This window comes from Lygodium microphyllum, chromosome 11, assembly GCF_053477565.2.
Source record: "Lygodium microphyllum isolate KBCC chromosome 11, Lygodium_microphyllum_v1.1.10, whole genome shotgun sequence".
NCBI lineage: Eukaryota > Viridiplantae > Streptophyta > Polypodiopsida > Schizaeales > Lygodiaceae > Lygodium > Lygodium microphyllum.
In genome coordinates, this window is record NC_141145.1 from 52,143,621 (window position 1) to 52,153,734 (window position 10,114).

Below are 10,114 nucleotides of genomic sequence, written 5' to 3' on the forward strand. Positions count from 1 at the left end.
TCCTTAGGAAGAGCACTAGTATGTCTGTGGGTACCAAAAAGAAATCCAAGAGATCCCTCAAAATCAATGTCCTTGCATCATCCAAAATCCATGCATTCATCTCATAGCCTATGTATCATTGCTAACAACAAATTACATTGACTTTACATAATCTCAGCTAAAATCTTGAAGATGATATCAACTATAGAAATTATTTCTAAAAATCCAAAGGCATGCAACAATCAAGACATAAGACAAATTGGGAGCATCAAATGACATTCCATGACATTCAAGAACCATAACCTATAGGGTCCTATCTTCTTTTAGAAAAAATGTATCTCAAGTTATACCTCAAATAAGTATCGTCTTCCTCAATAGAAGTTGCATTTTTCTCCAATAAGCCCATACGTTTTTGCAAACAAAAAAGGTTATTCATCCATAGTATTTGCATCAACAACAAGGCGTTGCACTTTAATTTTCATAGCTCATCATTTTTCAAATACACTTGAGTGCACTAGCCATTCTAAAACCAAGGTTACCACCTTTATATAGTATCATCATCTTTCCAATTTTTGTGAGGCTAAAAGTCTAATTGTGTGGTAGTATATTTATTTTATTTTAAAAGAGAAAAGAAAAGGAAAAAATATACATGGACAGGCCCCTACATAACACTTACAAGTTCTCAAGCTAGGTATGTCTAGTGGACGGTTGTCCAACTTTGTCTCTTATACCCTAGCCCTCTTCCACAAACTTTCCCCACATTTACTGAAAGCCTATCAAGGATAGGACACACCTAGGGAGTCTCTACTCCCCTATGGTTATGCTAGTCATCTTGAGTCACTTTCACTTGTCTCATCTTCTATTCCTTCATCTAATGCAATATACATCCATTCTGTATACAAGGTGGAAAAGGCACTTTATAAGGACAAGATCAATTACTTCAACTACTACTAGTTATTGATGCATTAGAGATCTATTTCCTTCAAGATCTACTTGAAATGACTCAATTTTGGTCCACCGTCATCCACCTCAATTTCCTAGCTTCATTGACTCACATGGACAAGAAGGTCCCATGGAATTATTTACTAACTAAACTATAGCCTATGTAAGGATGTGTGCTCAAATAGTAATTCAACCATAATCTATACATGATTTAGGTTCTCAAGTGTAAGGAAACACCTAATCTTGTTTCTATTTCAATCCATCTCTAAATTCAACAACATATATCATGTGCAAAAAAAAGAAGACTAGCACACCCCTAGGAAGAGGATGCATAAGCGGTTTTACTTTGCACATATTGAAGTTAATGGAGCATTATGAGCCCTTACCCCTCCTCGAAATAAAAATCTCTCATATTCTACAACCTCTAATCTATTTTCCATGTGCATTCAAGCTCTATCCAACAATAAGATGTCAATAATTACATGGTAGTGGGACTTGCTTGAGTTGTTATACCAAACACACAAAGGTGCCCTCAAGTTTCCCCGATTTTGTAGTGGGAGGTAAGGCCCTTTCATTCAATGGGATACCCATGCCCAAACTGATCACTTGGGATATCCACTAAATAATTAGAGCGTAAGGTCCATGGTCATTCAAGAAACAACTGATAATGTGGCCTCTTTACCACATTGTAGAAATGGGATATCAAGTGAAAGCTAGAGTTGGACGAGCAAAAGAGAGACTTTTACATATGACATTGCCCATAAAAGGAGAAACTAATTGGAATGAACACATTGGCTTAATGTAAGATGATGCATAGAAAGGAGATAAAGAGTGAGTGCCTATGCAAGTTCATCAATACTTGGTTTTGAAACCAATGTATAAAGGCTTAGGTCATCAACATTCTTTCACTAGTTTGGAAATAAGTTGTATATCCTAGGGAATGGAGGAAATCAAACTACACTTAACAATGAAGTTGTAGCTAATATTCCCTCTGTACATACATTTGAAGATGAGTGATATATGGATTTATGGGAAGCAAGATAATATTAAAGTAGAGGAATTAGCAACTGGAGTAAATATAATTCTCTTATTTAATAAAAGGAGATAAGATGGAGATAATTGAGGATCTTATACTAAAAACTATTTTTAGTTGTAAATATATCAATAGCATATATATTCTTGCTTACTTGTTACTATTAGTTTTATAGTTAGGGTTTTTAAATTTTTGTGCCTATAGTGTTAGATTTATTTATCTTCATGCATGAACACATATTATTCTGTGTAAAAGTATACGTTTAGGTGTGAACACCTTTCACACCACTTAGCATTAAATCAGGGCCAAAGGGTTAACTACATACCCTAGCCCATATATTTTGGCCCTATCACTTGTACTTTCATCTCACTTATCTCAACTATTATTATCTAAACTATTATTATCATCTCACTTTTTTCAATGATTAATATCAATCTATTTCTTTAAGTTTGTGTGTACTTGTCAGAGTCCTCTCTCTCTCTCATGGAGTTATATCCACCTTAACTCTCTCTCTCTCTCTCTCTCTCTCTCTCTCTCTCTCTCTCTCTCTCTCTCCTCATCCTACCTATTTTTCTCTTAACTTGATAGGTGAAATAAAAGAAGACTGAACTACTAGAGAAACATAGCAAAAATCACCCCATCAGATTCTAGAAGCAAGTAAATCAATACAAATAAAAAATACTCTAGGAAATTTCCCCTATAACTCGACTCCTCTCTTGGCAATCTCTCTCAGGAGAACACTTACTCTTGGTCACTTCTACAACTCATCTCACATAGACTTTGACAAGGCATTATTATTCAATGCACTCTTAGGCTTCCATCATAGCAAACTTATGTGCTTGAGGATAAAATGGCTTGGATGAGTAGAAGGGAGATGAATTTATAGTACTAGGATCCATAGAGATATGATCTTCCCACTAACAATTCTTTAAGATCAAACACAAAGTTCAATTAGCAAAGTTGCAAGCTCTCATTTTTGCAAAAGGACTTGAGAAAGCACCGTGCCAACTAGAAGCATTTGCAATCATGTTAATAGTGCAATTTGTAAAAGATGTTGTTGATCTTTAAGGCAACTTCATGTAATGATATATGTCAAGGTTTTCAAGTACATAGCTAGGTAGGTACATGGCAACTACATTAAAGTAGAGAGAGATAATGATCAGGAGCTGGTTTGTCATAGCTTGCTAGACAAAGGCTCTAATAGAGTGGCCACATGTTGATTGTATTGCTTGTACTCATCCTATTTTCCACACTTCTCTTGTCACTTCAATAATCTTGTTGAGGTAGGTGACTTATAGCTATAGCCTCTTTATTGCATGAGTCACCCGACTCCCATCCCAATGCTAATGTCCTTAATATGAGGACATCACCCTTCTTCACCCTCAATAATTATAGCTGCCTTGGGATACACTTCTATAATTGTTGTCAACTCCTTCTACCGTGCAACCTGATAATGATGGGAACTATAATGATCAAGTGGATAAGACTATTGCATTCATGTCTGCACTAAGGGGAGAGGGGAGGCGTGAAGGGTGGAGGGAGAAGGAAGGGTGGAGGAGGAATAGGAGGAAGGGAGAGAGGAGGAAGATGGAAGGTGATGAAGGGAGGAGGTGGGGGAAGGAGGAGAGGAGGGAGATGGTGGTGGTAGGAGGGAGGGAAAGGGACGCACAAGGAGGAGGTTGGAGGGAGGAGGAAGAAGGGAAAAGCAGGAGGGCAGGAGGAGAGAGGAGAGAGAGGGAGGGGTCATGGAGAGAGAAGGTAGAAAGAAGAAGAAGAAGAAGAAGAAGAGAGAGAGGAAGAAGGAGAGAGAAGAGGGAAGGGGGGTGGGTGGTTTCAATGGACGCGTGAGGGGGGGAAATATTAAATTTGTTTTAATAATAATAATAATAAAGATTTGTTTGTGAAAAACAATAAAAAGTCTTTTGGTGTGTGAAAATAATAAATAAATGAATTAAAAGAAAGGCGTGCCCCCGTCCCGTGCGCATGCGCGGGGCAAGATTAAAAAAAATTGCAGTGGCAGGATTGGAATGGTGTCGCGACATCGGCACGCAGTGCGCGTACGCGACCGGGCATGGCAAGATGCGTAAAATCGCAAATGCGGGCGGTTACGAGCGAGACGAGTCGGGCGAAACACGTGAAAATAAAGAAAAATTAATATCTCACAATTCGATCGTCGAAACGAAATGGTGTAAAAATAAAAAATGTACCAGACGGCAGGGGGAAGATAGGGGAAAAGGTCAACGGTGGTTCCGGGGGGAATAAAGGGCATGCACATGCAAAAAACACGAAAAACGGCCCCGAAAACACATACGGGGATTAATTTTGGGAAATCCGCTCGCCGGAATGCAAGGCAAAAAACATCAAAACACTGTTTCAACTGAGATAGGACACGTTCACATGGGAAAAACGTAACAAGGACACATGCAAATACGGTCGGAAATTAATAACAGAAGATCGGTTCACCAGAACAAACAGAAGCAAAAACGACAAATGTGTGGAGGATAGGGTGGCACAGGGATGTCATGTTAAAACGCAGTTCCGATAGGGTTCGGAGGCGTTCACATGCAAAAAACACCAAAAAGACATGGAAAAACACTTTTAAAAACTAATAAGTAAAAATTCGGAGGTCAGAATAGGGGGGAGAAAAAGGGAAAAATGTAGGAAAAGGCATAATGGACATGGCTGTCAAGTCAAACTAGAATTCCGATGTAAACAAGGCAGGTTCACATGGAAAAAATGTCAAAAAGACGCACGAAAAGGTCTCGAAAAACCGCAAAAATTAATATTTGACAAATCATACATCGAAATGACATGGAGTAAAAAGGAAAAATGTCAAGGGGAAAGGTTTTTTCAGGGTTATGACGTCAGATCACTGTTTCGAAGCAAGAAAGACACGTTCACATGGAAAATGGTCTAATATACGCAGAATCCTTCAAAAATTAATAACTCAAAAACCATGCATCGAAACAGGGGTAGGTAAAAACGAAAATTGGACAATGGAAAGGGATGAATAGGGTTGTAAGGGTAGATGGGGAGTCCGTTGAACGTAGGGTACGTTCACATGGAAACACATCAAAATAAGGGAAAAGGAGAAATGGCGGAGGAACAACCCCAAGGAAGGGGTAACAGGGGACGGTTGGTGGGGAAGGGACCTCAGAAGGGTAAAAGAAAGTCATGGCATACATGCATGAGCAAAGTGAGGCATATGCAGGGTGGTAGGCAATGTAGACGCGCAAGGACGCGTCCCCACACTTAAAACCTTAACGGATAGGGTTGACCGAGCAACAGGGACCTAATACCACACAACAGACCAACCACTAACGTCCCCACACTTAAAACATGACCGTCATTGACAACAAAAAGTATAGGGTTAGAAAAACTTGGCCCATGTTGTCGAGAATCAAGGTTGACTGTCGATGGCACGTCCACTGTCGTTGTCGGCTGTGCAAGAGGTACCAGGGTATCTTCACAGCACACATCCTTTATGGCAGGGACCACGCGGCAACACCCAGGGAGGTAGCTGGTTGAAGAAATCGCAGGAAATTCATCGATGATGAGGAATGTTGCACTCAACGCACAATCACTCATATGAAATGAAAGAGCAGTCACTCACCCCATGACTAATATCACTCGAGGAAATCAGAATGAAAACCCATAGCTCACACCCGGTTTAGAAAGCGACAAAGGAATGGTGCAGAGGGAGTATGCCAGGGTGCACAATTGATGATGCATCAGTGCGTCCAACCCGTCTGGCATAGATGCAAGGAGAAAGGCGAGGGAGCCTTGTAGTACAGTGTATAAAGCAAAATGATGTGTCATGTGTTGATGGCAGAAACCCAGTCCATGGGTGCATAGGGAAATGGAAACGTACCTGACTCCAAAGGTCGTAACGTCCCTCAATCCTCACCTCTCGGTAATTGATTGAAGAACTCCAGTCACACTCAGCCCACCCTCTGTCTCACACTCTGTTGATAGATACAGAAGGCAGTCAGGTCCTGAAACCCGTTGATGTAATCCTCACGGTCACTTGTGCAAAGGTTGTATGCCTTGTGCGCATTTGATGGTGCAACTGTGCATCCCGCCCTGTGCCGGCATACGGTGCAAGAAGGAAGGCCAGGGAGCCTTATGGTGCAGTACACAGAAATAGATCGTGCTTTGTGCATTGAGAGGCCCATCCCGTGCGTGCAACACTCCATTCACACATCGTACCTCTCATTTGATTTGAAGGGAAAAGACTAGTCACTCACCTCACCCTCTGTCTCACACTCGTTTGATAGTTACAAAGAGTAACCATACTCACTTCCCCATCCGGTTAGGATGAAAGCTCGCGTCACTCGATTGTTTGTCGATGAAGATCACGTCGTCAGTTGTTGAAGAGGCGTACCCAGGGAGGTAGCCATCAGATCGAACATTGTGTTAGATAGGAACATGGCGTCTGCTAGAGGACTGTCAAACACTCTGCAGAAAGGCACAGGACACGGTGTACCAAGGGAGGCAGCTTCGAAACTGGATCCTGGGGATGTCAATTGATGAATCCACTTTCTGGACTGCTGGGTGTTGCCACCTTTTCCACAACTAGCTTCTCGTCCAAGGGTGTTAACCACCTTTTCTTGGAACGAGGCCTGCTATGACAGGGAATTTCTTCCTTTTCTCCCATAACAGTTTTTTTTTTAATTTTCTTGTTTTTTTTTTCTTTGCTTTTTTTTTTGTTTTGTTGTCGTTTCTTTTTTTTTTCCTATTCCCGAGAGTATCTCCACCTTTTCTCGAAGAATACATCGGCATGACAGGGTACCAAAGTCATTTTCTCCCATGACCGATATGTATATTTTTTTCTTTTGTCTAATTAAGCAAGGGAATGGTAGAAATACCATTTGTCAAAATCAACCTCGCCACTGCCGCTGGTGGAAAATAGAGGATAAGATATCAGGGCTGGAAGGTGGGGCTGAGGGGACAGAGGGTTGTGTCCACCTCATCAGGAGTGGCTGAAGAACGGCTATCAGAAGTAGCATCATAAGAGTTACAGTGCCACGCCAACGGGGGAAAGGATCAGGTGACCGTGATTGTCAAGATCCCCAAGGAGGAAAGTACTTCTTCAGGTGATATCCATTCATCAGGAAGGGATCATCAGACGCATCAACGGTTTGCACTTGGACAAAGCCATTAGGGTTGACAGCAAGTACCTTATATGGGCCCATCCACCGCTGTTGAAGCTTGCCAGGAAACTTGCCAAATCGTGAATCATAGGCTAGGACCAAATCACCTTCTTTGAACTCCTTGTGCTTGATGAAGCTGTCATGGTAAGCCTTACGTCGAGCTTGCGTGGCTTCCATGCACTGTAGAGCCATCCTGCGAGTTTCATCCAAACATTCCAAGTGTAGGAGACGGCATTGCAGTGAATCATTGTCCCCCAAATGCTCTTTGATAGCCACTCCCAAAGAGGGCAATTCCAGTTCAATAGGGAAAACAGCTTTTGTACCATACACCAACTGAAAGGGTGTCTGTCCTGTAGCTGCTTTATGGGAGGTTCTGTATGCCCAGAGGACCTCTGTAAGTCGATCATCCCAATCACGATGATGTGCGACAATTGTTCTTGTCAGGATTGAGCAGAGGATGCGATTGGTGACTTGAACTTGGCCATTGGCTCTGGGGTAATAAGGAGTGGACTTGCGATGGCGGATCTTATACAGCTCTGTCAACTCTTCCATGACTTTATTAATGAAATGAGTGCCTCTGTCACTTACCAGCTCTAGGAGACTACCAAAACGGGTGATGATATTCTCGTACATGAACAAGGCCACACTGTTACCATCGTCCCGCTTTAGGGCTTTAGCTTCACACCACTTTGTAACATAATCCGTACATACCAAGATGTATCTGTTTTGCTTCCGTCTGGTGGGTGGGTCGATTGGGCCGACGAAGCCGATGCCCCACTTCTCGAACGGCCTCAAAGGAAGAATAGGTTGTAGTGGCATGGCACTGGTCTTGGTGGGTTTCCCCATTCGCTGACAAGCATCATATCGCTTGTAGTAATCATAGGCATCCTTATGAATAGTCGGCCACCAGTAGCTTGCTAGCAAAGCCTTCCTGACTGTAGCTTCTCTTGCAAAGTGGCCTCCATACGGCTCGTCATGGCAAGCCTTTAAAACAATCCCAATCTCATCTCCTGCAACACATCTTCTAAGCACTTCATCTTTGCCTTTCTTGTATAGTGCACCACCTAACAGGGTGTAGGGGGCTGACTCTAACATAAGCTTCTTCCTTTCCCGACTAGAAATCCCAGGAGGGTATTGTTGGGTTGCCAACAGATTGGCAATGTCTGCATACCCGGGGATTACAGTTTCTACCAGGAATAGGGAAGCATCAGGGAGATCTAGATCATCCTGCTCCTCGTCTGCAGTCTATGGGATACGCGACAGATGATTAGCCAGAACATGGGAACGACCAGGTTTGGTAATTACCTCAAAGTCGAACTCCTGGAATAGAAGGAGCTATCTCATCATTCTTCCTTTCATGTCTTCTTTGTTCATCAGGAAGGACAGGGCCTCATGATCCACATAAAATTTAAAGTGGGTAGACAGTAGGTAGTGGCGAAACTTCTCTAGGGCAAACACCATTGCCAAGCACTCCAGCTCTGTCACTATATAGTTCCGTTCCCTATCAGTGACTTTTTAGCTTGCATAATATATCGGTTGATCTAATTTGGAGGGGGCCTTTTGACATAGGACAGCACCTAGCCCTTCAACTAACGCATCTGTGTGCACATGGAACTCCTTCGTCCAATCAGGAGGCTATAAAATAGGTGCTTGGATTAGGCATTGTTTTAGAGTATTAAAGGCTTCTTCACAGTCATCCGTCCAAAGGAAATCATCTTCTTTCCTTAGGAGCTTGTGCAAAGGGGATGCCTTAGTTGCAAAATGTGCAATAAATCTTCTATAATAGCTCACATGGCCAAGAAATTCTCTCAATTGTTTGAGGTTTGTCGGTGCTGTTAAGGTAGCAATCTTTTCAATCTTTGCGGGGTCTGTTGCAATTCCTTGTGCAGAGACAATATGGCCCAACAGAACTCCTGAGGAGACACCAAAGACACATTTGTCGGGGTTGAGAGAAATCCCATACTCTCGGCATCTGTCAAAACATTGCTCTAGGTCTCCCCAGTGCTCACGAATCAAACTATAGACATAGAAATCATCAAGATACACCTCAATGAAATCATACAGATGGTTTTGGAAGGCCGCCATCATTACTCATTGGAAGGTGGTAGGAGCATTACAGAGCCCGAATGGCATCACTCTATAGGCATATTCTGTGGTGAAGGTTGTTTTAGATTGGTCCTCTTCTGCGATTTGCACTTGGTTATATCCGATGAATCCATCCAAGAGGGAATACAGCTCATGGTCTGCCACTATCTCCAACAGTTGATCTGTAAAGGGATAGGGAAGTGATCCTTCTTTCGGAAGTCAACACATATTCGAAGTTTCCCGTTCTTCTTGGGTACTACCACAATGGGTGAAACCCATTCACTGTTAGCCACGAGATAAATGAACTCTGCTTCAAGAAGTTTCAATAATTCGGCCTTCACCAGAGCAGAGTAATTAGGATTCATATGTCTTTGTCTTTACCTTACAGGTTTGGCATCGGGCTCTAGATCAATGTGATGTTGACATACTGTAGGATCAATCTCCTTTAGGTCTTTGTAGGACCAAGCGAACACATCTAAGTTCTCCTTTAGTAGGTCTTGAAGGACCACCAGTTCTTCTTCTGGAAGATTGAGACCCACTTTCAGGTGATGTTCAGTACCCTCAGCATCCAAGAACGTTACTTGTCTTTCACCTTCCACTTCGCGGATAAATGTCCCACGGATTGCTTCTGGGTAGAGGTCTGACTCCTTCAAGAGAGTCGTATCCTCGTCTGATGTCTCACTAGAACCAGTGTCCTCCTTCTGAACAGATGACTCATTCGTCTGTTTAAATTGCTGAAAGAGTATCGGAGCCTTATTTGCTTTTGTTTGAGTGGTAACCTCTTCAGGACTCAAGGCTTCATCTTCAGAAGATGTGTCCAGGAATGTTAAGCACGAACCTGCTAGAGGTTGTGACTTTGAGGGCTTGGGCTTCTGTTGGCAGGGGGCATCATCATCATCTTCTCTTTGGATTGAACAGTCAA